The sequence below is a fragment of the Sander lucioperca genome, chromosome 5 (genome assembly GCF_008315115.2).
Source record: "Sander lucioperca isolate FBNREF2018 chromosome 5, SLUC_FBN_1.2, whole genome shotgun sequence".
Classification (NCBI taxonomy): Eukaryota; Metazoa; Chordata; class Actinopteri; order Perciformes; family Percidae; genus Sander; species Sander lucioperca.
The window spans coordinates 17,008,399-17,036,262 of NC_050177.1; the positions used below are offsets into that span (position 1 = coordinate 17,008,399).

Consider the following 27,864-nt stretch of genomic DNA (forward strand, 5'->3'; position numbering starts at 1 on the left):
ATGTAATTGTGATTTTTCTTCCAGATATTGCGATCACGATTCAATTTGCGATTTTTCTAGCTAAAGTTCAATATTCCCTGTGTAAGAGATAAAACATATCATGGAGCATTATAACATGAGACACCATCAGAACTGCTCTATAATCTTATGCAGGGATGAGAACATGGATATTTCTTTTAATATGCATGGAACATTAAACAATCAAACACAAACGCTAAAGTTATAATAATAATAAAAAATATTCCAATAAAAATATCAGTATTTTCCTGTAAACTGAAATGTCTGATATGACTCAGATCAACAGCAGCATTTACATATTACACCTTCTACTCATGTTAAAGGACGATTCTGGCGCAAAACGAACCTAGGGGTTAATAACGGATGTGTACCCACTCTGTCATTCTCTGGGACATGTTTTCATGCTAATTGATTGTGTTTGTAGCTGGAACGAAGCTGATTAGCTTACAACGCTAGTATTCGGGGCACAGGGAAAGTAAAAATAAATCGCTATTTTGTACCACTAAAAAGGCTCAAAATATCACCAAGCTTCAAGGGTAGCATAATGAGGGTCCCTACATGTTAACCGAAGCATTGAGAACATTGTAAGTGTACAGACAGTTTATTGAACGAAGAGCTGCGGGAGCTCCGTGAAAGGGCTACGAGAGAGAGAGCTATGCCACAACAGAGCCGCATCTGAACATAGCAGGTGTCATATCTGGCCAACCATTGTTCAGTTATTACCTCGCTGATGTTCAGGTATTGGCTACAGTTACTGTACGTTACGAGTGTTGTGACTCCTAAAACATACCTAACATAACATGCCTAAAATAACATGTCGCTTAAACACAACGTCGTCTGCTTATTATCCTATATTTAGACATTATTTGCGCAGGTGACCTGTGATGACAGGACACGTGGCTCCCAGGAGATTTGTGACACGAGTGGGGTTCTGCCATTATTCCCGCTCTATGCACTGACGTGTGGTATGAGTCTCCTACAAGTCTGCTTTCATTTGTGTATACTCTTCATTTTTATACGTGTAAGCCTTCATCATTCATCATCTTACACATACCTTTACTAAGCTTGCAACATGTCATGCTTTCTTCTCGTAACTGCTTTGTATTCTTTAGGTCTTAATATGACAACAGTTCAGGGTCTGTTTAAAGTAATAAAAGTGAATTTAATCAATTCCAGGTCGTGGCAAGGTTGTTAGTCTGGAAAAGTACGAATAGTTTGTTGCTTGTTTAAACTTTACCAGACCTTATGCATAGTTTACGTAGTTTTAAGCCTGCTCTGTTTTGGCACATGTTGGAAGACCTAGAGAAATAGATGATCGATTGGTCTGTTTGCCGTAGCAGCGCTCCTGCTTGGTCTTTGGCCCTGTGAGTCCTCTCACCCTTGGCGGAGGCTTTGGAAGCTGCACAAGCCCTCTGTGTGCTCACCACTCGGATTAATGGCTGTTTTGGCAACATATGAGCTCATGGGTAATTGGCTGAGGTGATGTTTCCTGTTGAATGCTACCTGGATCTTTTGTGGTCGTCTTCATGGTTGGTCGCTTCCCCTGCCACTAACACTGGTAATTGAGCAGCACTTTTGTGACACTGCTTGTGAACCGTGAGGAGGAAGTTACATGTTTCCTCAAAGTGTCATTGGAGAGAATGATGTGACATGGAGAATAGTTTCTTTCCCCGAGGCATGGTGGAACTTTTTTTATGTTAGCTACTGTGTTCGTTCCTTTGATGACGGCCTTGTTTTTGAACCTTTGTCTTTCAGTTAAACTGTAAAGGCCATGGACCAACCTATTGTAATTGCTCAGCACTAGCACAGCAGTATGATTCATATGTCATCATTGTGTAGGGGTGCAAGATATATCGACTCAATATCGTTATCGCAGTATCACGCTGCGCAATATTATATCTAAGGATGCAAGATATATCGACTTAATATCGATATCACAATATATCGAAAGTGTCGCAATAAGCATACAATATTTTGTGGAGCGCTGCGTCCCATCTGTTGGTTGGGTGGCTTAGTTGCGTTCGATTTACAGCCCGCTTGAAACACTATAATGATCATGTTTCATTGGCCAGTTACCGTGCCTCCTGCACATGTTAGTGCACGTCAACGCACGGGTCCACTACGTGACAAACCCTATGTAGTGTACCACGTGTGTGCATATGTCGAAAGAGTGACAGTGTAAGTGAAGAAATTGATAGAGTCAACAAAACGGAACAAATCGGAGAAGCAAAAGAAAAGTTGTGTCCTGTTCTCTTTATATATTTTATACTGTCCAACCAGTAAAACATGTCCTGTTCTGTAGACATGGTCCTTATTTATTCATTCATGTTGGACCAGTCCAATATGATCAGTTGAAATAAACCTTGTGTTGTAAGAAAACTTGTTTAATTTGTTGTTAATCTATTTTGATGCGTTTTACCTTAATAATATCGTGCAACCCTATCATTGTGGCACCCTTTCCCAGGGCTGTAGTAGCCTACTGACTCCAGACCCTTTTCTGTTGTCTCGGATTCGTGTAGGATTCGTTGGTATTTGGTCTTGGACTCGCCAAATATTCTTGTTGGTCTCGACCGAGTCCAGCACTATATGCTTCTTTTCTAAAGTAATTTCCTCCTTCAAAACAAAATCATTGATGAAGCGCTCTCGTTCAGAAAACAGGTACTAGTTTATCCAAAATCCATCTAGAACGGGCATTGAGATTGGTCGCCTGGTATACGCCTGGCTGCATCATATACCTAGTACCTCAATCATCAGGTATCAGTCTGTTTCATTTTGGCCACAGACACAATGTCAGAGAGCACTTTGTTCTATGAATTCTCCAGGACAAGTAATAAGTTAAAGAATGGAAACATTTGCATTTTATATTTTAAGTAAATAATCTGGCCTAATTTAATCCTATAGTGTTGTAACTCTGCAACTTTGATTATTACAATAATACAGTAAAATGATCATCTTAAAATAGAAGATATACTGTCTCTCACATCACATCAATTATGAACAGGTAAGTGAGTGGTCTGGAAGGGGATTCTTTTTCTTTTTTTTTCTGTCTCGGTCTTGACCGTCTCTCATTTGGAGTCGGCCTTGACTTGAAACTCTTTGCACTCGGTCTTGACTCGGTCTCCACTAGTCCTGGTCTTGGACTCGACACATTTGGACTTGACTACAGCCCTGCCCTTTCCTCCCCTTCAGCCTCACCAGCCCTCTGTTCCCCAAGCCCCTACATTTTCATGACAATCTCCAGGCATTGTCATTCCTCAGCTGTCCAGCAGATGCCCTCAGAGTTTCCTGCCCTCACCTGCTCCTCCCTGCACACCTGGCCCTCACAACATCATTAAGTCTTAAAGTAGGGCTGCACGATATGACCTGAAATCAAAATCACTAGTAATTACACATTTTACCTCGATAACGATAAATGAACGATAATTTCATTTTTGTGTGATTTGTTTTTGTCCTCATAGTTCATTGGCGAGGTTTGTAAATATTGTAAATATGCTCAAATACGGAAGGTGAGATTGTTTCTTTCTAATTCAAAAGTGCTTATTTTCGTGATTTTAAAATAATTGAAGGAAACACACAAAGCGGGAACTATTATGGCTATTTATTGAAAATGTATAAAATTGAAATGAAAGCACACATTGCTTGAAATGAAAATGTCTTGTGAAAAAAGTCACGTTTTAGTTTTATAAAAATGATTGAAATTACAGTCATGGGAAAAATACGTCGATAACAGCTTCAGAATTTCGATGTTGATAATTAATCAACTAATCGTCCAGCCCTACCTTAAAGCATGAAATGCAGCCGGGAAGGCAGGGTTTCTTTGACTGTTTGATCTGCCTTGTAGTTGCCAAAATTTACCCCTAACTGAACCTTGACCATAGCAAAGTCCACCTGCTCTGCTTCAGTGTCTGCATCTGCTGATGAAGACTAGATGCATTTTAAATGCATCTAGTAAGTGGACCTTGAGTTAATCGTTTTTTTTTTGTTGTTGTCTATAACTAGTGTTTTGAAGATCCAGAATGAATTTTAGTGGACCACAATGGAAATAAGCCTTGGGACATTGATGCGTTTTTTTATGCTCGGTGATTTTTAATCCGAGCTATGTAATGACTTCTGTGCAGTGTTATATGTGTTTTGTTAAATCAAACAAACACAGGACTTTCACCCAGGAGACCGGGCTCAGGTTACCTTCCCACCAAACACGCCCCTAAACACGGACACACATACATACATACAGATACGTCTCGCTTTATTAGATAGATGTGTGGTCACATTAGAAGGTAGGAATAAATGGCCATATGGTCGTATGGTTTGGTGTCATAGTCCAACAAATCACAGATTTGCCTATATGAGTAATTCTTTGCCAAATGAGTATTATGCTATAACTCTAGGAGAAAATTGCATCTGCCGTCGGAAAGAATCATAAATCAGACCATTTTATGAAGCCATTTTTGTTTTACAAACAAAACATTGAAAATCTGTGGAAGTGGCCCTTCGTTGAACCTTATTACTGACCAGTGGTCAGGTACAAAATTATCTGTGACCTCATTAAGAGTTCGGCCCACTTTACACAGGTTTGAACTTCTTTCTCAGGCTCTCTTATTTCATTCCTTATGCAACTGCCTCTATCACTTTTCTATAATGTACATAAAAATAACACATCATGAATTCCTTTGAGGATAGATTGTCAGAAAGCATGCATCTTTATCACTCAAGTCTTTGCAAAAGCTCCATGAAAAAGATGATAATACATCCACTAGGACTAAAGACAATCAGCACACTGAACGGAAGAGGAATAGTGAAATGAGTGCATACAACACACATCCTCATATGCATAATAGAAACTAACAGAACCCACAAAGCCCTGGGCAAACATAGCAGAATAAGATTGTTCCGTTGTAATGGGAGGCTTGTGATGTTTGGGTACACGGTGTGCCTGTAATAACAGTCCAAGTAGGAAGAGGTCTTGGGTTCTCCTGGTTTGAATCCTCTCAGTGTAACTCTGCCTTAAGCAGCCTGCATACGTAGATCAAAATAACAGGGCTAAAAAGGAGAAAGAATGGGCACTGGTCTGGATCAATGGACATAGACGAGGCTGGGAATTCATCCACTGGCTTACAGCCGTGTTGTTTGTATCCTGAAGCAGATATAGATGTAAGGGGTAAGGGTGTGTGTCATATCAAAAACACTCAATCAGTCTTGTTCAAATCGATTCACTGCTCTTTCCTGCGAATATTATTCATAAAGCTGAAGAGTAATCTTGTTTTCATGCTTATGGTTACAAAAGATGCTCTCAATACTTCAGTCTAAAGAGATAATGAAAATTGAGGTTATTGCTGTTGTTGTTGGCTGTTTCCGCTTACAGAGAACTTGATGCTGTCATTAGAGTAGCTGAGAGGAATGGCATGACTTCACGTCAGCGTCATTTCCTTGGAAAGGTTTTGTAGTCCTCTTATCACATGGGAAAGTATGATGTTTACAGGATCTATTAAACCATGCAGGCCGGCCGTGTTTCTTCAGTAATTCAGCAACTTAATGAAGTACTATACATCATGAAATACAGATTATTATTGTGCCATCCAATCAGGGTGGTTGGATATGAAACCAGAATACAGATGATCTTAATTCATCTCTGTCTCAGATTTATATCTGCTGACCTCTTGTTCATTCTTCCAAGATACATAAAGGAATATGCATGCTGAGAGTGTGTGAGTGTCTTAAGTCTGTGTTTTTGTGTTTGCTTGTGCAAGATAGTAAAATCAGATGGCCTGCAAAGCCCTCAAGCAATGAAGTGCTCGTCTCTGCAAGCAAGCTGGATTGGAGCTAGCAGGCCCTTTGTTTCCTCTCTTTAATTGTGTGATATCACTCTGCACCAGCTTCAAACACTGGATCCACATGGTTGCATAATAAGCTCAGGATTTTGGCTCTAAGGTGCAGAAATCAAGTCTTCTTCAATTAACTGGAACATGGCCATTTCCCTGTTGTACCCTCTCCCAGATCCCACTGGGAGTGGCAGAGCTGTTGGCACTCTGTGGGATCCACATTAACTGTGTGAACATTCTTGTCGTGCTATTCTGCTGTATCTATTGGCTGCCTGATTACATGCGTGTTTACTTGGCAGTTTGTTGCCCCGCCAAGCATCATGATCCCCGGGGATATTTGGAGCTTTTTAGGGGTTGTGCTTCATCGCTTTGATGCACTGTCAATCAAAGGGCAGAAACTAAACACACGGAGCTGTTCCACCGCAACTGATGCACAACACTGATGATGATGATGATAATGATGATTATGGTGGTGGTGGTGGTCAATCAGCATTTTGAACATTAAAAAAACACATATTTTATGTTTATCATTAAAGGGGTGATTAAGTGATTATGTAGGGTATTTTACACTGTTCCTTAAGGTCTCCTAATAGGGTATGTAACATTGGTTGGGCTGAAAATTGCCCGAATGCTATTTTATTAGGCCCTTAACTACCCTGTGAATATGGCTCTATTTGGAACAAGAGCTTTTCTTCCAAATATGGTATGCTCATGAATATTTAGATGAGCTGCGCTGATTGGTTTGAACGAACCCCATAGAAACACATTGGAGACGAGACAGCAGGTCTCATATTTCAGACACTGCAAAGTTATACATTGTTTGTCTACTATTTCGTCATTAAATTCACTTCTGAGACTTTTTTAAGCGAGAAATCAACTATATAAAGCTCAAATATGGGCCGTTTTACGAAAATTAATGGCTAATTGCAAATTTAGTAAGACGTGTCGGACTTTAGGAACTCCACACAGTCTGACGAGAAAGCGGCAACCTCCATACCCAGTGAAAGTCACTGGTTCTCGGTTACTGGACGACCGGGGCTCGGGGCTCCGCGGATCTCCGGAGCTGCAAGCTAGGCTATGTGTCCCATTTAATAATAATCGTTGCTACACTTTCGGCATAACTTTCGTATATTTACAGTTTGAATTTCGTCACGCCACTTACAGAACATGTACCCCAAGGTCTTATAAAGCTTACTACGGTGTCTGATTTCAATTTAATGCATTTTTGTGAGCATTAGGGATTTCGTTAGCTGCTACTGTCCCTCCAATTCTATGTTTACAGATTGCAGCTAGTTAGCTTCACTTTCGGCATAACTAAAGTATATTTACAGTTTGAATTTCGTCACGTCACTTACAGAACATGTACCCCAAGGTCTTATAAAGCTAACTATGGTGTCCGATTTCAATTTAATGCATTTTTGTGAACATTAGGGATTTTGTTAGCTGCTACTGTCCCTTCAATCCTATGAATCGCGGCTAGCTGCAGGCCCTGGAGCTCCATCAGGGCCTCGGCATTTTGTAGTCCAGTAACCCAGAACCGGTGACTTTGCGCGGGTATGGAGCGCCGCTGGCTTCCCTTCGTGACGGAGATCCAGCTAGCTCGCAGCGAGCCGGCCGGGGTCTATGAAGTAAGAAACTGAGCTCCTGCTGAACTGCGACACACAGTCGGACAAAATTTGCAATTAGCCATCAATTTTCATAAAACGGCCCATATTTGACCTCTACATAGTTGATTTCTCGCATAAAAAAGTCTCAGAAGTGAATTTAGTAATGCAAGCAGGCGAACAATGTAAAAAGTTTCAAGATTTGTGCGACCTAGATTTAGAAGACTAAGCTGACCTCAGATCAGTGGTGTAGCCTATGTAAATGTTTGGGCGTGACAAAGATAGAGACTAGAGCCAAATAAGGAGGAGCCGCCGAGTTGACATCAACTCGGCGGCTCCTCCTCATTTGGCTCGTTGAGATTTGCCCGTTTTCAGAGGCAGTTTCAAATTGTGAGATTTGCAGAGGAAAGAGGTGTCAATGGGATTTTGAGGTTCTATGTATGTCCTACTTACCCACTAAACTGTCATTATTCAACTATGACAAGGTAAAATCGGTTTTGCATTCAATCACCCCTTTAAATACACTCAGTGGTCCAACAACTGCTCAGCATCAATTCCACCTTTACCAAGTTTATAAAGGTCAGTTTTTGTTTCCGTTGTTGGAAATGTGTAGACGTGTTTATCACTCAGGTCAGAGTTAAAGTTATACTGAGAGGTGTTTCCTGTAAGTCCTCCCTGTACAGTACATGAAGGGGACAGAATATCAGAAACACCTCTCAGTATAATGCAGTCCAGGACAGCACCACCACCAACAATATGACCTCAATGCCAATGCCAAACATGTAAATATTAATAACACCTCACAAACACACAAACTGAGCATTATGATAAAAGCCGACTTCGTGGTTCAACAGTTATACGGGTTGTATTAGACGGTTTACTTAATAAAGTTGATCTTGTTTAGCATTATCATTCTATCTCTCTGTGCCAGGGGGCGGTGTCCAGGCTGGGGCTGGGAACAGGACGGCCAGGTGAAACCAGTCAACAGGTAGGACTTCTGTCAGCTCACATTTGTTTAAAGGAATACTTCAACCAAAAGGATCATGCGTGTACCAGTTACTCACCCCTGGTTACCTTGACTTCTTGAAGAAAATGGACAGATTGTGTCACTTTTCAATATGTACAAACACTCTTTGTTGGTACATCACTTTGTGACATGGAAGCCATATTTCCACTGTTTACCTCTGGACCGGCAGTGTTCGGGAGAAACTAGGTACATGTAACAGCGTTCCATAATTTAATTACAAAATAAAGGTAACTGTTACAGTTACTGGGAAAACATGTAATTAATTAGTTACCTATGAAAATGTTCATTATATTGGGGGTTACATCTGAATATTTTCTGTAAAAAGCTAGGCTATATGTGGAATAATATAAATATAAATTCTTTGCATGATTTTTATGTGCACTATGTCTTCCTTTGCCGTTTAAAGCTGTTTAAAGTTTGATGCAATTGTGATGCTTTTGATTGGTTCTCCTGTTTGAATTTACTGAGTTAAATTGCCTCTCAAGCTGTCTGAGAGTTGTCACTATGGCTACGGATAAAAATGCATTCCAGTGCTGGAAATATGAAAAACATTTAAAACAAAAATCTGAGAATGTTTGCCAGGGGTCAAAATGCTATCGACGTCGAAAATGTCGATGTCCAACCTCAGGAAATATCTGCAGGTATATGAGTTAAGTTTGCTTACAGTAACTGCTAGCAGTCACGTTAGATAAAGTAGTGAAGACAGTGTTTCCCACAGATTAGAAAGCAATTTGTGGCGTGCAGGGACACACACACACACACACACACACGCGCTTTTGCATGCTGTCCTCCTCTCCTACTCTTTCTTCAATGCCTAACAAATCTATCTATTTTTCTCCCTGACCCTGTCTTTCTGCTTGAGCAGCACTGGTTGAAGCCTGAAAATATTGTAAACAAATTAATAACTAATTACACTGGTCGGACTTTTCAACTCTGTTTCAGACTGATACCTCCGGTTCAGGCTGGTCCTCATCCTCAACACGTGCCTTTTTCAGTCGTGGAAAATACTTTTCAATACTCATCTGGATTGCAGCAGCAGACATTCAGTGTAAGAGTAAAAAAATGACATAACATTATTTATAATACGTTTATTTGATTCACAGCTGCTACATATAGTGTTTTGACCTCGACAACCCAACTGCATTTTACCGCAAACTTGCGACTAGCTAACTTTCTAAAGCAGGCGCAATCGCTTGTTTGCTAAGAGTCGGGTCGGGACTCCAACATTAACACACAACATTGTATTCAGAATATAAAATATTTTTATAGCACTTTTTAATGTGTGATTGTGTAAAGGTGTTCACAAGATACCAACCTTTTGTGAACTTGTGAATTTCGCCAGCCGTCTTCTCTCATTTTGAGACAGACGCTGTGTGCACGGAGGGGAGGGGCTGTGTGTGTGTGTGTGTGTGTGTGTGTGTGTAGCCTATGTGAGAGAGACTGGATCTCCCCGATCATATCCTATTGTCTCACCCCATACCATCGCAACCCCTAAAATTGTATTTTTTTTGTTTTTCAACACGATAGGCCAGTAACCAGCTCGGTGCATCTTCCCACTGCTTTCAATGACTTGCAAGATGTTGTGAAGTATCCTGGCATCCAACAACCTTTGTTTTGCTCATTATTGTCTGCCAGGGACAAGAATTAGTCGATGATTGATAATTCTCCTCTTTGTTCAGACATCAACCTGACGCTTTACAATTGTTGTGTAAAATGTATTGTTAACCTCCAAAATGAGTTGATAAAAACACCATGATTCGAAGGTGTTTGCAACACCTTGTTTTATTAGGTGTCAGCAGGATCATGTCATCAACGTAATGTTTGCTGAGTCATCCAAGATGTATCAGATGGAGCTGAATCCATTGCTTTCCAGGCATGAATGTCACTGGAAAACTGGGAGACATGACTACTTCTATAGTTATATTTATTTCAACATAAACATGACTTTTAAAAGCTCGACATACACATTACATAATAAACACATAAAACAATGTCTTACATACAGTTAAACTTCATTAAAAGACCACAGACCTCTCTCCATCTCTCTCTGTAGAGCAGGACATGACGCAGATTACACCGCGTCACGGAGCTGTTCCTAATCTGGTCATAAACAACCGAGTCTCTCGCCGTTTCCTGAATCTGTCTGAAGAGCTCGGCGTCAGCCTTACCGACAGAAGTTCCTGAATCCCTGCGTCTCTCCGGTTAGACATTTTCGTTGCCATCTTCGTATAAATCCCCCTCCTTCTTCTTCTTCCCCCTTGGTTGTTTGCTTTCTTCCGGTTCGGAGCCAGCCACATGATAGAAATGTCATCAACACACCCACTTACTCGCTGTGAACTCTTCTGCTCAAGTTTAAGACACCGTTCAAGTGTGAGACACCGTGGTGCAGGCCTCCGTAGATGTCGCCCGAGCTACGAGCAGTCACACGGACGTTTATGCTCAATGCATTGTTCGTCGCGCTATTATCCAAAACACCAAGGGGAAAAGTAGAGAAGAAGTAGAGAGCGTAAGTAGAGGAAAGCAGTCTGCCTGGCAACAGCAGTAAACACATTCATGGTAAACACAACGTACCACCAAACATGACATTTATCTACTCTAATTATTAATGACTGTCGTTTATCTCCAAGTGGAAATTACTCTAACACTGTTAAGAATACTCTTTCCATGAGACGTATTTTTTTTAGCTTTTGACAGACGATCTTTCATGTTTTCCACACTCTTGTAGTCTTCCCAGCTGACCATGTTGAACTGAAAGTGCAGCACGCCCTGAGTTACAAAAATTCAGAGGTGCACGACCGCGCGCGGCAAAAACTTGCGGAGCCTTCGCGCTGAATATGAAGGACATGAAAGATGAGGTAATTTTTTTTTTGCATACCTCGCGCTGGGAACACCACGGCGACCATAAACCAACCTTGAATCAGACATTACACAGACTTCGTACAGAGGAGCTGAACGTCTAGAGTCATTGAGGGAGCAACGGTCCACAGACAGCCCCTGTTGTGATCCTTGTTTTTATTTTCACAATCGAACATCTTTTTTTTTTTTGCACTTCGGATACATATTTGAATTAAGAATATTCGTTGACAGCTCTATTCAGATGTACGTGAGCTGAGACTAATACCTGTCAGCTTTCAGTTTTTACAGTGCTCTTATTTTACAGTTTCTCACTTTACACTCTCACTGAAACAACTTTATTACCCAGAGATGATCTTGCATTCCCACAGTGACCACTGACGATACCAGAGCTGATAGTTTTTACATTCTGTCCCATGTGAAATATAATATAGACACGTATAACATCTCAGAGTAGTGATTTTATTTTTAGTCTGCAGGCATTTCAACATTAATGAAATACTCATGAAAGTACATATTCCCCCAATAAAAGTTTCCTCCCAAAATACCATCGTACATATCAATCTGCAGGAGCTGGTATTTTAGTTTGACTCTCAGTAGTGATTTTGGAGGCCTACTGTGTGCATTACCTGACAATGTCGTGCCTCTTGTCTGTGTGAGAAGAGAAGGAGTTCATGTCTGTAACATTAATTACAGTTTCCAAATGGCCTTGTGTGTCAGGAGACCTGTAGTCTATATATCCTTGACGTTCCACATCCGGGATTGCTCCTGTGCCACAGGAAATTCCGCCGAATGCATGTATTTTCGCCGATTTCCGTTTCCTTCTGCTTTCTTTTACAATTTTGTGATTGATTTAAAGAAATGCCAATAAACCAGAGCACATTTTTCTCCCATCCCGGGAATGAGGAGGGAATGTGGACTAGCCAGACCTTCCTCTGCTCCGCAGTGTGGATGATCTGGCAAAGCGAGACTAGGAGACCTGCAACATCAAATATCCCTCTGGTTTCTGTCTATGTATTTTATGTTAGCGTTTGTTCAATTCATATCCCTGGAAAGAAGCCTCATAGATCAGCCGTATGTACGTGGCACCTTGATGCTTTCAGTTTAGAGGCAGCTCAGATATCATGGCAGCGTCGTTTCATGACCTCAGAACAGTTAATGCATTTTACTGACAGCAGACGACTCCGTTTACAACTTCCTGTGGGTCAGAGGTGACCACAGAGGTCCAACAGGGCTATGTACCGAGCCATACAGCTAGATCGGGAGAGATTCTTTCAAATAACACGTTTTGAAAAACGGCCAGTGCATGTCATGAGATCACAGGGGATTATCATATCTCTGCTTTCTTTAATTCTCGTGATTGGGTGAATTGCTTGACCTATGATGGAGGGATGACAATGTGCACAGCGGGAGCAGAGAGTGAGTGAGTGGTAGCTGATGGCTTCACACTGTGATTTAGGAATCTTTTTAGGCTAAATGTTTCTATATATATCTCCATATATAAAATTGTTTCTTTCACATACAGAGTATATGATGTCCATACAATAGCAACATTCTTTTGCTATTTCTTATTTATTAATACTCAAAAGGAAAACTATCTCTGTCCAACTATCTTTCCGTAGCATGGCAAAGTGTGCACAGCCTTACATTGCTGTAGAGATTGACGAAACGTTTTATGTGTTTCATTGAGCTGTATCATTTTGGATGGGAGGAATATAATAAATGGGAGTGATTGGGGATTTCTCTATATTTAACAGTTAACACACAGCACCATTCCAAAATATAGCTGTGGAACATTCTTGTTCAGTGAAACATACACACACAAGACTTTGTGTCGGATTAGTTTAACAGAAGAAGCTGAGTGCCAGTCAAGATCTCAGGTGAGTCACAGGGTCAAGCCTGACTTTGTGACCCATGAATTATGTCAAAGAAAAAGACAAGATACAAGACGTAGCTAGTCATAAACAAGCTGAGTAATGAAGTTCAGATGGGAGGCCAAATCCCCGCTTCTCGTACCGCCTCTAGGCTGTGGGAGAAAACAGAGACGGGAGGCTGAGAGTAGAACAAAGTGTTTCGTTTGATGCCCGTAAATTCCCTGCTGAAAGAAAAAGTCATGCAGAAGAGCGAGGCTGTGTGGGGAGATAAGACGCTGTACTGGCAGCTGATCCCCTCAGCGTGCAATGTGTTAATGTTGTTGTTTTATCCAGTAAAAGTAAAACTGTTTTCAGGCAACGTAACCTGAGCTAAACATGAGGCCCAGAAACGTAGCCTACGTGAATACATAAATCAATAATACAGTTAGTTAAATCATTAAAATGCTGAGTTAAAAGAAGTGTGACACCACAAATAACTTAAAAACGTTGACAGCAATTTGAGTAAACTAGCTTAAAGCGTAACTCTCGCCAAAATGCAAATAGGGTCTTTTTGTGAATGTACCCGAGTCAAACTTTCGTTTAAAAGCATATTTAGGACGGAAGTGTTACATTTAAGATTTACCGTATTTTCGTTTTTCGGTCAAATGGCCTTTTGAATGGGAGTGCTAGGGGCACTGCGGGCTAAGTGTCAACGACTGCCTCTTTACCCATAAATCCTTGCATTGGGGTGCTGCTCCCGGTGACTGATTGCGATTACTTTCTCACTCTCGGGTGACTCAGGGTTCCATGGCTACTCGGAGAACACAACCCAAAACAAGTTGTGCGCATCACACTGGAAGGCCACCCTGTGACGGTTTCTCCATGTAATCTGCCTGCAGAAGCTTTCTCACTTGTAACACACTCTGGGAATCACTCCAGCGTGTGTTTTTGATGACTTTAAGCCAAGATAGCTGAGAGCAGTATAGGATCTGAGGTCCTGTCCCGGGACCCCACCTCTGACCTCTGGTCTCTTGGTGTTGACCTGGAGCCTAAAGTTCCCCGACACTGCACAGGCCATTTTAAAGGGGATTCCCTGTGTCAGCGACCTCCTGTTGCTATTTTGGGGATAATCTCTGTTCATTTGTCAACTTTCCTCTTTAAAGTGACATGCTCTAAAGTCCAGATAATGCAGCTGAGAGGGGGGCTGTGTCATAAAATGGACTATTTGGCACAAAATCTGTCAATTCCTCTGAGAGTTTTATTCTTCTTGTGTGTCTCGGGGATGATCTTGGAGCATCAGCGGGTGAACCGCTGCCCACCCACGGAGGCCTTTCTTGTGGGGAGAAGCTAGAGCGTTGTCTCCTCTCTGGATCTCTGAGCTGTCCCCCTGTAAACAGCCTCCCTGTAGCCGGGCCAGGCGGACCAGCAAACTGGATTACTCCAGCTGACAAAGCCATTCACTTCTGAAGAATGCAAATTTAGATTGTGAACGTTCCCTTTGCTTTATCACATTGGACAAACAGTGTTGAGTTATTGGGAGGATTATGAATAACTTTTTTTCTTCAGTGGAAAAAGGGAGATGTGGCCAAGACAGAGTCATCAGAGGTCCCTAAAATAGAGTGCAGTCTGAGAAGGAGGCAGAGAAAGGTGAACGCTGCTGGCTGCTGTGCTTCAGTTAAGCCCATTCTGCTTCAGTGCCCCAAAAACCTGATTCATTTCAGTGGAATCCTCCCCTGTTCTCTGGTGGATACAGCCTGTTTGGGTTTTCAGAGATGCTTCAGCTTTGTAAGTTGTGAAGCATTATTGTTTTCTTTTAATAAATGGCCTTTTATGTGGTGTTTAATGTAAATGTTTTTGTTGAAGCGTGCCTGTGTGCGTGTGATTACTTTGGCGATAATGGCTAGCATGGCCTCTTTTTGTTTACAGCTCTCATTGGCTCCTCACTCCCACACTATTCGTATGATTTGCTTATTCCTCTTCTCTCTCATGCCGTCTGAGTCAGCAAGGCATCTCCACGTGCACGAGCACATGTCAGGGCTGCGTCGAAGCACTGGACGCATAGTAGTAGCCTCCGTTCCCTTGTGTATTTATTATTTGCTAAAGATAGCTGAGCATTTGCATCGGCGATGTAAATAGAGATACTCAGGGCTGTTTCATTTATTCTGTCCCAAATCTCCACAGACAGTTCAGCATGGTTCCCATGACAGGGTCACAACAGTGCGCTGGGCGGCTCAGCCAGCCCCTTTTTATTTTATTTTAGACCAGAGGCTCATGGGAAAGCTATTTGGAGACCTTTTCCTGTCGGCCTCAGAAAACAGTGCCAGTGGTGTTAACAGGTGAATGTGAGCACAAGGCCTACAGCTGCGTATACGCTCTGGTTTGGTTGGTTTCTGTGTCGGCACGTATGGCTCTCTGTATGGATGCTCTGACTTACGTTACACACAGTCTCCATCAGCAGCACACACTGATCTCACTACCACTCTCTAATGAAGGCTTTGTACACTGTAGCCGTAATAATGGTCAATAAATTATTTACGGATGCCTCTTAGAGCAGTTATACGCCCTTAATCCTTGTTTGTCTGACCCGTTTTTTTTAAAGTTTCGTTATCAGAAATATGTGCTGCCATTCAAAATAATAAAATTGTTTCAAAACAGTATACTGACTAAACATTGGCATATACCAGTCTGTGATCCATCAACATATATTCATCTGATCTTCACTATAGGGAAAATAATTCATAATCTCTTTTTATTTTACTCCAACATGAGGTATAACTTCATGTACAGTAAATGAGGTTTATTGACCATATATTCCAAAAGTAAGTGTATAAAGTGCAGACTGGAGGGATTATGGAACATTCATTAATGGATTATTGGTACTAAATAGAAAGAATGAACACCAGAAAAAGAGATTTTTCAAAATCCAATTACTAACCCAAAAGTTGGCTCATAACTGATAGTTTAAAGTATTAGTAAACACATCATCAATCATTAATAATAATCATTAGCCACAACACTACACTTTTTGTGAAGGGTACCTTATTAGATAGTGGCATCGTGATTAACAGTTGCTAAATTCTTAAACTTTTAACTGTTAGTTTGTTTGCTGCTGGTTGTTATCAACAGTAATCTTCTTTATCACCTAAAAAAAACAGAAAATACAGCAAACAATGTCAACTAAACAAAGATGAGTGAATGATTGTGCCTAATAGCCCTGTTCAGTTGTAGCATGTACTGTGTAGAACAATATCATTGGATGAAATACTGAACTCGTATGAATGTATGAAGTTCAGTTCACACACACACACACACACACACACACACACACACACACACAAAAAACCACACATACTGTATAAACTGTCATACAAATACATGCATACACCCTGGACAGTGTGTACTCCAGTATTCCATTATACTATCAATGAATCAGTCAATCAGACTTTATTTATATATAGCACTTTTCATACATAAAAAAATGTAGCACAAAGTGCTTCATACAACACACACACACACACACACACACACACACACACACACACACACACACACACACACACACACACACACTAACACACAACTATACACATATAACCCAGCCCCATCCATTCACCCACCTACCCAACCAAATTGACAGAAATGATGTTATTCAAAGCAGGAACAGGCCGAACACCAGAGGCAAGACACTTAAAACCAAAACATACTTAATATATAACTAAATAAATAAATAAAAACTCTGAAGAATGGCTAAAAAGTACATCAACTGTAAATTGTTAAAACATAAAATACAGATACATAGATAACTAGAATAAAAACAACTTTTAAAATGAATTATAAAACTAACTAAAACAAACTACATATAAAGACAAGTATATCAAACTTACAACAAAGTATGTAAGTATAATCAGGACAATATACTTAAAGTACTAAACGTTCTCATGCAGTAAAAATGATTATTATTAAATATTATAGCATTAGATTATTGTTACTCAGTTTTGTGTCACAACTATTGATTATCATGGATTCATCTGATTATTTTCTCCTCTAATCGATTGGTTGTTCAGTAGTCTCAGTTTCCCAGAGTGCACATTAAACATGAAAAATGATTACTTTACAATGGAAAAACACCATCTGTGAAGCTGGAACCCGGAAATGTTTTTACATGAAAAACAACTCAAACCATCAAAATAGTTAATTTTCTGTCAAACGCCTAATTGATTGACCCACGAATCGTCTCAGCGGTAGAAAGCTCTATATGCTGTTGGGTAGTTACATTTATAACAAAGCATCATATTCTACAAGCACATTTGATTTGTAAATAAACTAGTAACTAAAGCTGTCAGACCAATGAATGAGCAGAATGTCTCTGTACTGTCAGAGAGAGAAGGCAGAGACAGATCCTAACCAGGTACAGGCTCAGAGAGCACAAACTGGCAACCCAAACAGGAAGACAACCAAGAGAAAACCCAACACTTTCTCCTACAATGTAGAACATTCAATGAAACCAGGAACATTTATTATAAGTTCAACGCTGTTAAATACTCCTGGGAGAAGCAGACACATCGTATCACTCACACAGTATACTGTTGTGCATATGTAATGAATATAAATCAAACTTAATGTTGTGTTAATGTTCATATTGCTGTTTGCTGTGTTCTGTCTGAACAACAACATTGTTATTGAAACTTTCATGGTAATAAAGCCCTGAGAGAGAGAGAGAGAGAGAGAGAGAGAGAGAGAGAGAGAGAGAGAGTTTCCCACAGTGCTCCCTGAGCAACATTTTTGTTGTGATCTGTGGTCAGTGAAGGCCATGCTGTGAGCAGCTCTCCCTCCTCTTCCTCACAGAGCCTCGAGGAACTGATGCTGTTGATATTTGTCACTTTCTCAGGATGATGGAGTCATTTCATTTCTTTATGTTTTCGGGGTTATAAACATGCTGTCCATTTAGTATGTTCATGTTCTATATATGCCGTCTGCAGCCTGTAGTTCTGTGGGAATTATCAGATAACACGCTCTCATATTATGAATAAGTACCTATTCTAGATGTGGTTACCATGGGAACAGGTGCACTTGGCACGCATGTTGAGTTTGTATACCGCGCAGCCCCATGATGGATGCAGTTAGACATTAAATCAAGCCTGTTTGTTTTTTTCTTATCTGAGGGAACTAAATGTCACTGCTGCAGTACTGTTGTATTATGCCAGTGTTCACACACTCCCTTCTTCAATTTAAAAGATAAAAAGAATACACCATAAAGTCCTTCATATAGGGCAGCAGCACACATGATGTCTAAATGTCCATGTGTTCTGGTTTATGTCGGACAAACTAAAAGAGCTTTCAAGATTCAGATATGTCGCACAAAACATGGATTATGGTATTGCCCCCAATTTCCACTGGATGCGGAACGGCTGCGGAACGGCGGCAGAGTCATTAGGTTTCCATTAAAGTCAATGTGTGTATTTCCACTGACTGCAGAACGGCTGCGTTCCGACTGCGTCCCAGCTCTGGCGGTCCGCAGCCCTCCGGAGCAGATACGCAGAGCTTCTATTTTTGACGGACGCGGGAGAGCTCCGCAGCAATTCAGCACACGGCAGATAGTGTGGGACAGGAAGTCGAGCACAGAAACAAAATAAACATCTGGTTAATTTTTAAAAATAAAATACACCGTGCTCACGGCGGATCATATTTCCCTGCACTACGCCTTGAAAACACAGCACAGAGTTGTTTCCCCTCTACTCCTCTGGATGGAAACAAACTGTTGTTGGTTTTGTGGTTCTATTCTACGTGAATTCGCGGCTCTGCGTCCTCATTAAAGGCAGGGTTGCTAATGTTGAAAATCTAGCAAGATTTTAAAAGTAGCATCTCCTCGAGGCTCTGTCTAACCCCTCCCCCTGCCCTCGGGGCTCCGCCCACTCCCAGACATGAGCACCGCTGCGTCAGAGCAGATCGGAGAAAGGAGTTTTACCTCCTGTCTCATTCAGCGGTTAGCAAACGCCTAATATTATCATACCCAATGTTTCAAACAGATATTTCTACTGTTAGCAACGCAGTGACGACGCACATTGACCTCAGGCTTGTACACCGGAGGGGTCAAGTACGTGCAGCGGGGCAAGGAGGCATTTTATTGGTTCTTTCCAAGTGGAACGCGAGGACGTGATTGGTGGGTGTTTTTACAGGATTACAGCAGCCACAGATGATGGATCGTTTTCACTCCTTTTTCAGAGCCCGTAATTTATTTATAGCTGTCGGGGTGAAAAGACCATTTCAAACAATATATAAAAAAGTTGGTATTGGAAATAGATACCAACAATGCCTTTAAAGCTCTGGGGAATATGAAAGTCCACCCTGATCAACTCACTGCTCTGCAGAAAGCCATATTGCGTTCATGCTTTAACACAGCTGAGCCCTTTGGCCTAAATGAAGAACTGGATTTGTCCCGTTTCCTATAATGTATTACTTTGAGGTCAGAGGTGCGTAAAACGAGTTACAGTACATTTACTCTGTTACTTGTACTCACGTACTTTTTACTCCTAGGTAGATTTTTAGAGAAAAAATCATCACATCTCCTTTGTTACATTTGGGTGCATTCATTGTGCTTATGCATTGCGCTTATGCATTTATGATCCGTTAAGAGGCAGGCGGTCAGCTGGTCCATGCTGCAGCCTCGCCTCCACAAGACGCATGGCTGACCTTCAGCAGGAGCAACGTTAACGTTTTAGCGCAGCTTAAATTCACAGATGAATTAACAGCGCAGAGTGCGGCGGGCTCCGGTTGTGAACGCTGGTCTGAAATCCGTAGCATGCTGACACTGAGCTGACAGAGAGCAGTGGGTGTGTCTGTTGTGGTCATGCTAAAATATAAACCCAGGTTAATATCATGCTTCTTAAACTACCACTACTCCTAATGTAAATATTGAAGCTAACGGGGAGCATTTAACTGGTCCTCCTCACTGGTGGAGTCTGATGGAGAGAGACAGAAAAGCGGAGAACAAACTGCTTTTATTTCACGTGGACAGGACTGATCTAATGTCTCAGCCACAGATGGTCTTCCTCGCGTCAGAGTAAAGAAGTGAACACACCTGTATTTAATGGTGAAACATCACGGCATTATCTCCTGATCGGCCATCTGATATGACACATGTTGAGAGAGACAAGGGACTGATTGAGCCACTTCTCTGATATGATTGTCTTCATGTGATTGATTGAGAGACTTCACAGTTGATCTGTGTCTGTCTATGACTCAGGACATCTACACTGGAATGATCAAAGTTTAATAAGGACACTGTTACATGCTGACACTCTTTCTATTTACTTTTTGACATAACCGACACAGTCGATCATTTACATGCACACGATTTGCTGATTTATTTGCCAAATCATAATATAATGTAGGAGATAGGCCTGTCACGATAACAAATTTTGCTGGACGATAAATTGTCCCAGAAATTATTGCGATAAACGATAATATTGTCGTTCTGAGACCGTTTTCATCTAATAAATAATGGCATAATAATGCAGGGACACCTTTTCAAAGATCAACTTTTATTTCTAAAGAATATTTAACACTAAAACTGGAAGACATTTTAATTATATGATAACAATAAATGAACAACACAACCAAAAACAATAAATAAAATGGAAATGTTTATTTATCATGCGATTAATTGATTTATTGCATATTGCATATTGCGACAGGCCTAGTAGGAGACATCAAGCCATGTTGTGCTTGACGTATTGGTGTACTTAATAGAGTATAATATTAATGTAATAGTGTGATCATACTGGAGAGATACAGACTGGCAGTCTGGTAGCTTATCTAATCAACTAAGTAAATACAGGTATGTGCTCGCTGCTGTACCTTTACCTGAGGAAAACCACCTGTGCTTTAAATTATTCCAGTCAAATCAAATTAAAGACAGTAGTGCGTTTTTTATTTATTTTTTATTTCTTAAATTACTCGCTACCCAAGTCAGTAAATAGTTTTGTACTCAAGTAGATGTTTTGATGACTGCTTTTACTTCTACTTGAGTACTTGTTTTTGCAAAGTACTTTTTTTTTAACTGGCAACTCTGTGTTTTATCTTTGTAATTTTGTAAGTTTTTGCTCCGTCATCTTGGTGTGAGCTAGTCTGGCTATCACCAGACCAAGCTCAATCTTTTAAGATTGAACATTATTCTGGGGAGTCTGCTCTGTATTTTCTACTGCACAAGAGGCGTGATCATCGGGCATAGTTCAAATGACTCTGTACGCAATTGGATAGTCCTTCAACCAATCAGACCAACGATCCGGGTGACGTACTTTGCAGAGTGAGGCAGAGCAAAAGCCGGTCAGTAGTAAGGCAAACACATCCTTCTTTTGTAGGAATTGTTCCAGGGCGAGTTTCTGTTCCTTTTTCAGAGAAAACTTGCCTTTGAAATCTTTTAAAACAGCTGCAACAGCGGCATCAACGGGTTGCTGCGCTCCGGTGGCCGTCATGTTGAACGTAAACAAAAAGCTGCCATAGCGTGCCAGGTGGATAAGCCAGTTTGTGATTTGTTCAAATTTGTAACGGAAGCAGGATAGATAAACGTACAGGTTTCCAGCCTGAGCTGCAGGGCCAAATCAAATCACCGGCATATCGGGCTGGGTTTACCCAGTCTAGGTGTGAGCTACAAAGTCACCTTAATCTAGAATATTTTATCAGCATGGAATATTTTAAAAATAGGATAAAGGACTTCCTGACCACTGAATGCGCATGTCCTGTTACAGAATTCCGATTTTCTTAGTGTTTAATGTAATTTTCCTGTTTTGTTTTAAGTCTGTTGTTTCTGCTGGGATTGTGGTGCATGGGCTGTGATCCTGACAATGGAAACTCCCACCATTGGATCGACTATCCAATAGTTTACATCCTGTTCAACCAATTGTCCAATGACAATTGCTCACCTGTTGTAGGTCGACTACGTATGTGCTTACCTTACAGTGTGTCTTTGTCCTCTTTGGCTCTGATGAAACGTTGGTCTGTTAGCACAATTAAAGGCTGCAAATCAATCAGTGTGCTCTCTTTTCACTTAGAAGTTTGCTGTTGCTTGCCTGTTTTAACAGACGTGTTAAATCCAATTAGCACAAACCAGAAAACCTGGGGCCAGCTGCGGTCCAGCATAGTACTGGTTGGTTTACAGGGCATATAATGAAGCTGAGGGAGATGTATAGATTGCCCTGTGGGGGGGTCAATTTGGGCCCAACAGCAATTGTTTGGACCCTGGGTGGCACTGATTTTCTATGCAGCAATGCAACACACAAACAGATGAGTTCTTGTTATGACGCGAGGTACCAGATGCATAAAAGTGTAGGTTCAAGACTAAAAGTGTGTACACACAAAGCTACAAATGCATTTCCATACTGATACACATCGTTTATATATTTGACCCCAGGTGTTTAACACAGCACGACTCAAGGCTTTTATTACTTTTTATAACTTGTTACATGGTGCTCTGCTGTATTAACGTCCCATTACTTCTTAGTAATACTACTTAGGGTAGCATGCTGCTGGGTAACATAATGGCTTTGATTTGTGATCACAATGAATCCTGGGTATGTTGGAAAAGGACAATGCATTCTGTACCCTCGTCTCTGCTGGAGCGGTTAAAGCAGCAACGGTAAATGGGTTTAAGTGTGCAGGGGAGCATTACGCTAGACTTATATATTTTCATATTTTTGTGGCAGTTTTTCCATCTTGGTCTGTTTAGTCAAGATGAAAAACACATCAATGTTCATTGACTTGCTTAAAATGCACCATCAGGTCAATAGAATGTGATGGACGGTCACTTTGTGTTTACTGTTGTGTATTTGCACTATTGGCCGGTACGTGCCACTGTGACCTTATGTAACTATGTGAGCTATGCCTCTGATGTCAAAATGTTGCCTCTCATTAAACTCCGGTTGAGACACAGTCTGTCGCGCTGAGCAGAATACCGTGGCATGAGTTGCACGTCATTTCTACCGTCATGCCAGGGCCGACATGGCATTTTGGCAGAATCTCCTTCCCTCTGGTCCTCCGCTCCCCCAGGACCTCTCGAGAACATTGGCCCAGCTTGTTTCCCATCTGCTGGGCCACAAACAGAACCAAACAAAATATGTTGCATAGTGCTGCCAAAGGCCCGTCACGTAACGTCAGTCCTACTACAGCTGTGTGTCCATCAGGCAGGCCTGTGGTCACTGTCCCAGAATCTACAGGGGCTTTCCCCGCAGTCTGGACGGCTATTTCCATCCACTGTCCTCCACCCCCACACCAGCAGCCCCTGGGAGCCCCTTATTTTGGCATCTGCCCAGAAGCATTTTGTTTAGTTTTTTTTTTTATATATATAATCAATTCTGGCCTTCATATAAGCAAGATAATTGGATGAGCCTGAGACTTCAAGAGCCAAGTAAACAGACAGTGTGAAAGTTGACGCGGAGCCGCTGGACATCATGTTGGATTTCAAGGGCTGATACTCACAGAAGAGATTTGTGGGTCCCCGGCCTCTCAGCCTCTCAGACCTCATGACACAATCACTGTCTGTTGAGGCAGAAAGCATGGGATTTCCCATATATACATCAGCAGCAGATCTGATAAGGGACTAGTAATGTCCCTTATCAACTGTAGAGTGTCTCAATATGTTTCCCTCCTTTCCAGATTTGTGTGAAATGTCTCAGTGAAGCCTGTGATCTATGAAATATGTTGTCTCTCATGCAATTATTTTAGAAGTCTTTGTTGCTATTTAAGGTCTTGGCGCAGCTGAATGTTGCAGTCTACAGACACCAGAACCTCAGTTTGTGACATATATCCAAATTAAAGTCACTCTGGGGAACATTATTGCCATTCAACAATTCGTAGCACAAATCATAGTATTATGTCATTACGCTTTGCAAATCAGTGAAACAATTTCTGACCACAGGCCAGACCACAGCAGCCCCACCACACACACACACACACACACACACACACACACACACACAGAGGACAGGAAAAAATGGACAAAGTGTCACAGCCAGGGAAGGGAGTGAGGAAAAGGCAGAAATAAGAAGTGAAGTTAGAGTGGAAGTCCAAGGCAATGACCAGGAGACAGAGCCAGAGGGTCAGATTTGGATGGAGAAGAAGAAGACATAAAATCCAGCAACAGTGGAGGTATTTTGAGTGTAGGAACACAGTGTGAATCTCTCCTCTGTCTCTTGCCCTCCCGGGGGTTTGATGATGGGAGAGGAATCTGGGATACTGTGTTCCCAGCCCAGGATCCGGCGCAGGAAACCTCCCCTGCATTTCCTGGCGTCCTGGCTGCTCAGTCTGTCTGGTGTTGGCCCACCTCAAACCTTGCCCCTGCAAGACCTCAGGCCTAGAGACCTCAGCATAGCTTGTCTTTGACCTCGAGCCATATTGTTGCTCTACAAATGAGAGGGTGAGAGGAGGAGGAGAATAAACGAGGCCGGTTAGATGTCATTAAAGCTGCGAGAGGCAGAATGCAAACAAACACCAGAATTGGAAGTAGAGTGAGATCTCCTTCTGCAGCTCTCCCTCTCCAGGGTTGCCACATTGCCGGTTTGAATTTTCTGCCCTGTATAGCAGTAGAATGTTATGGAGGACAACAGAGTTAAAGGCAGAGTTGATAACTTTTTCCAATATACACTTTTTAAAAATATATTATTTGAAATGGTTTTTACAACCCAACATCAATAAATAACTCATGGGGTCTGAAAAAGGAGTGAAAAGGATCCGTCATCTGTAGCTGCTGTAATCGTCCCGTGGACGAGCCTGAGCTCAGTGTACGTCGTTGCCGCCAGAGTTACTGCGAGTCTACTGGAGAATGGAGGAGAAAACTCAGCAAAAGATGTCACTGCTGTGGTTACTTGCAACCACCCGCCCTGCTAAAAATACAAAGAAAAGAAAGACTGAGGCTGAAAAAGCTGTGACTAAAAGGGCTGCAGATACAGAGAGGACAAACTAGAGCTGAGCTTTTCAGCGATGGCGACAGCTGAGGTAGTTGAAAGGCATGAAAAGTGACGCCATGGTTGCCATCTTTCTGTTGGATTTAAGATTTGGAAATTCAGTTTTACAACTCAACGTTTGCTAAGGCCTCTCTCCTTAGCTACTGTTGCTATACTGGTCATACTTCCCATCCTACAAATGTTTGATCAGCTGTAGCTAGTGAGCGCTAACTCCCAGAGCTAGTTAGTGTCCCTGGCTGACTTTATGTTTCATACAGGAGATGTGCTTACTAAACATGCTTGACCAAGCAACACAAATGTGAGATTTATGCTTTATTAATAGTATTTTCAAATAATATCTTTTACTTTTACAAGATAAAGGATAACTGATGAGTCTGGAAAATGTGTTCAATAAGGTGAACTTAAACTAAACTAAATCTTACAAGATCACCACAGAGCCAAGAACATGAACCTAAACTTGGATATAGTGAATATAGGTAGTTAGTAGTGCTGTCAGTTAAACGCATATAAACGCATATTAATATGTATATATATATATATATATATATATATATATATATATTAGGGCTGTCAATCGATTAAAAAAATTAATCTAATTAATTACAGACTCTGTGATTAATTAATCGAAATTAATCGCATACATAATTAACGGTGCCTGAACCGATACTTTTTAAGAAAGTAAAAAAAGAAAAGAAAACAAAGGGTACTAAACAACAGTTGGTGACATTAAAGAACGGCTTGTTTATTGCTAAGGCCATATGGTCAAAATTAAATGATTTAATAATAAAGTATAACAATAACAATAACTCATTTCACTAGTAAATTGCTGTTGAACGACAAAAACAACCACCAAGGACATTTACAATAACTTCAAATGCACCACGAAGCTGTAGTTTACCAGTTTTATTGAACACACCGTCTGTGTTGTTTTTCCGACGGCAGCTCGGCAGCTGCAGATTGTTACATCCCGCTGTTGAGTCACAGTCCTCTACAGTAAAACACAGTCAAACTTTACACCGTTCAGCGTTAGCTGTCAGCATTTTAACCGTGTTTAATCCAGCTACTAGCTAGCGGTAGGCTAACGTTAGCTGCTGTCGAGTATAGTGTTAACTAGCTAGTGGTAGGCTAACGTTAGCTGCTGTCGAGTATAGTGTTAACTAGTTAGCGGTAGGCTAACGTTAGCTGCTGTCGAGTATAGTGTTAACTAGCGTCACATGCAGCGGTGTTTGTGTTGCCTGTATCGTCTTCAGAGCACCAGAGAGAAGTGCAGACATATCAGTGGCACCAGATTTTGGTAGCCAGGGTTGGCAGGAAGAAGATTTTTACAAGTAAATGTTCCAGTTAATGATCCAGGCAGCGCATTCTCGTCTCCCTCCTTCATTTTACAGTCCAATGGTGGCTAGAACGGCTCGTTCTAGCCACAAAATGTTATTTTGACATAATAAATATATATATATATATATATATATATATATATATATATATATATATATATATATATAATAATTAATAAATATATTTAATAAATAATTAATATATATATATATATATATATATATATATATATATATATATATATATAAATAAAATATGTGATTTCACACCCCCACTTTCACTTGTAGTGGCCTTCTTCTCAGACTGAAATGCAGATAGAACAGATCGGAGGGTGGGAGGGGGAGACCTGAAATTTAGGTCAGTACATATATAGTATACAGTAGTATAGTCCTGATACAGTGTACACTATATAAACATATCCTGCTTTTTTTAAGGCCCTGGACACCCACACAGGTTGTGTTATTCTGGCTGATTAGACCTCTTCCCAGGACTGTGTTGGTGTGGTTAGTCTTAATTGATTGACATCTTCCCGAATCTCTTGTTAGCTTTGTTTCTCCTGTTAGGGAAGGACAAATGAAAACTTTAGCATTCTTATTGGTAAGTAATTTGTGACCTAATAAATTCCCATCAAAACTCTGGCCCGCCTTCAACCCGAGCAGAAGTGTAATCAGCCAGAATAACTGAAATCACCTGTGTGTGTGTGTGTGTGTGTGTGTGTGTGTGTGTGTGTGTGTGTGTGTGTGTGTGTGTGTGTGTGTGTGTATTCAGAGGCTTTAAATCAGCCAATGTTACATAATTTTACTGACAACCTATAGACTTACATTTCCTTCTCAGGCTGCTGTTCGGCGCAGCAGTTTTAGCTTCACCTGAAGAGAGTGCATACTTTCTCATGATTAAGAACAAGTTTTGATTTCCACTCCTAGTTTCTGACTTCACTTGTCTTGACTGTCACTTGGGCTACAATTGTGCTGGGTTTCTGTATGTAACGTGGGAATATTTATCTTTGATCTAAGGCCAGAACAAAAAGTGTAATGACATGTATTGTCATGGTACAGATGCTTTCACTGTAGCTTTAGAGCTCCTGATCAAACCTGTTTGTAGCTACTATATGTGCAGCAAATGAGTGCTCCAAACTAAATGACTATGCAGCAGAGCAGGGTGGGAGCCTCCAAAGTTTGAAGCAGGCCACCGCAAGGAAGAAAATACCCAATGTACAGGGCATGCAACTTGGAGGAGAGGTCCAGCTGAAGGAGGTTGAGAATTTTTGAGGGCAAACGAGGGATTAAAGTGGACAGCTCTGGACGGGGCTGCGGAGCGTGTGTGCCATAATTGAATTTCACGCTTGCTGCCTTCTTCTGAAGTCGTGTAGCAAAGCGATCATTTGAAAAGAAAGCTATT

The 27,864-nt window shown here is 41.1% G+C and overlaps 1 protein-coding gene across 4 annotated transcripts in view; it reads left to right on the forward strand.

Annotated features, from left to right (window-relative positions):
- The window catches only part of myocd (myocardin), a 149,706-nt gene that overhangs the window by 12,427 nt on the left and 109,415 nt on the right, over nucleotides 1–27,864 (forward strand). For all 4 annotated transcript variants that reach the window (XM_031323995.2, XM_031323996.2, XM_031323998.2 and 1 more), the window contains exon 2: nucleotides 8,373–8,429. The gene's annotated coding sequence lies outside the window, so the exon portion shown is untranslated. The remainder of the gene's footprint in view (nucleotides 1–8,372; nucleotides 8,430–27,864) is intronic.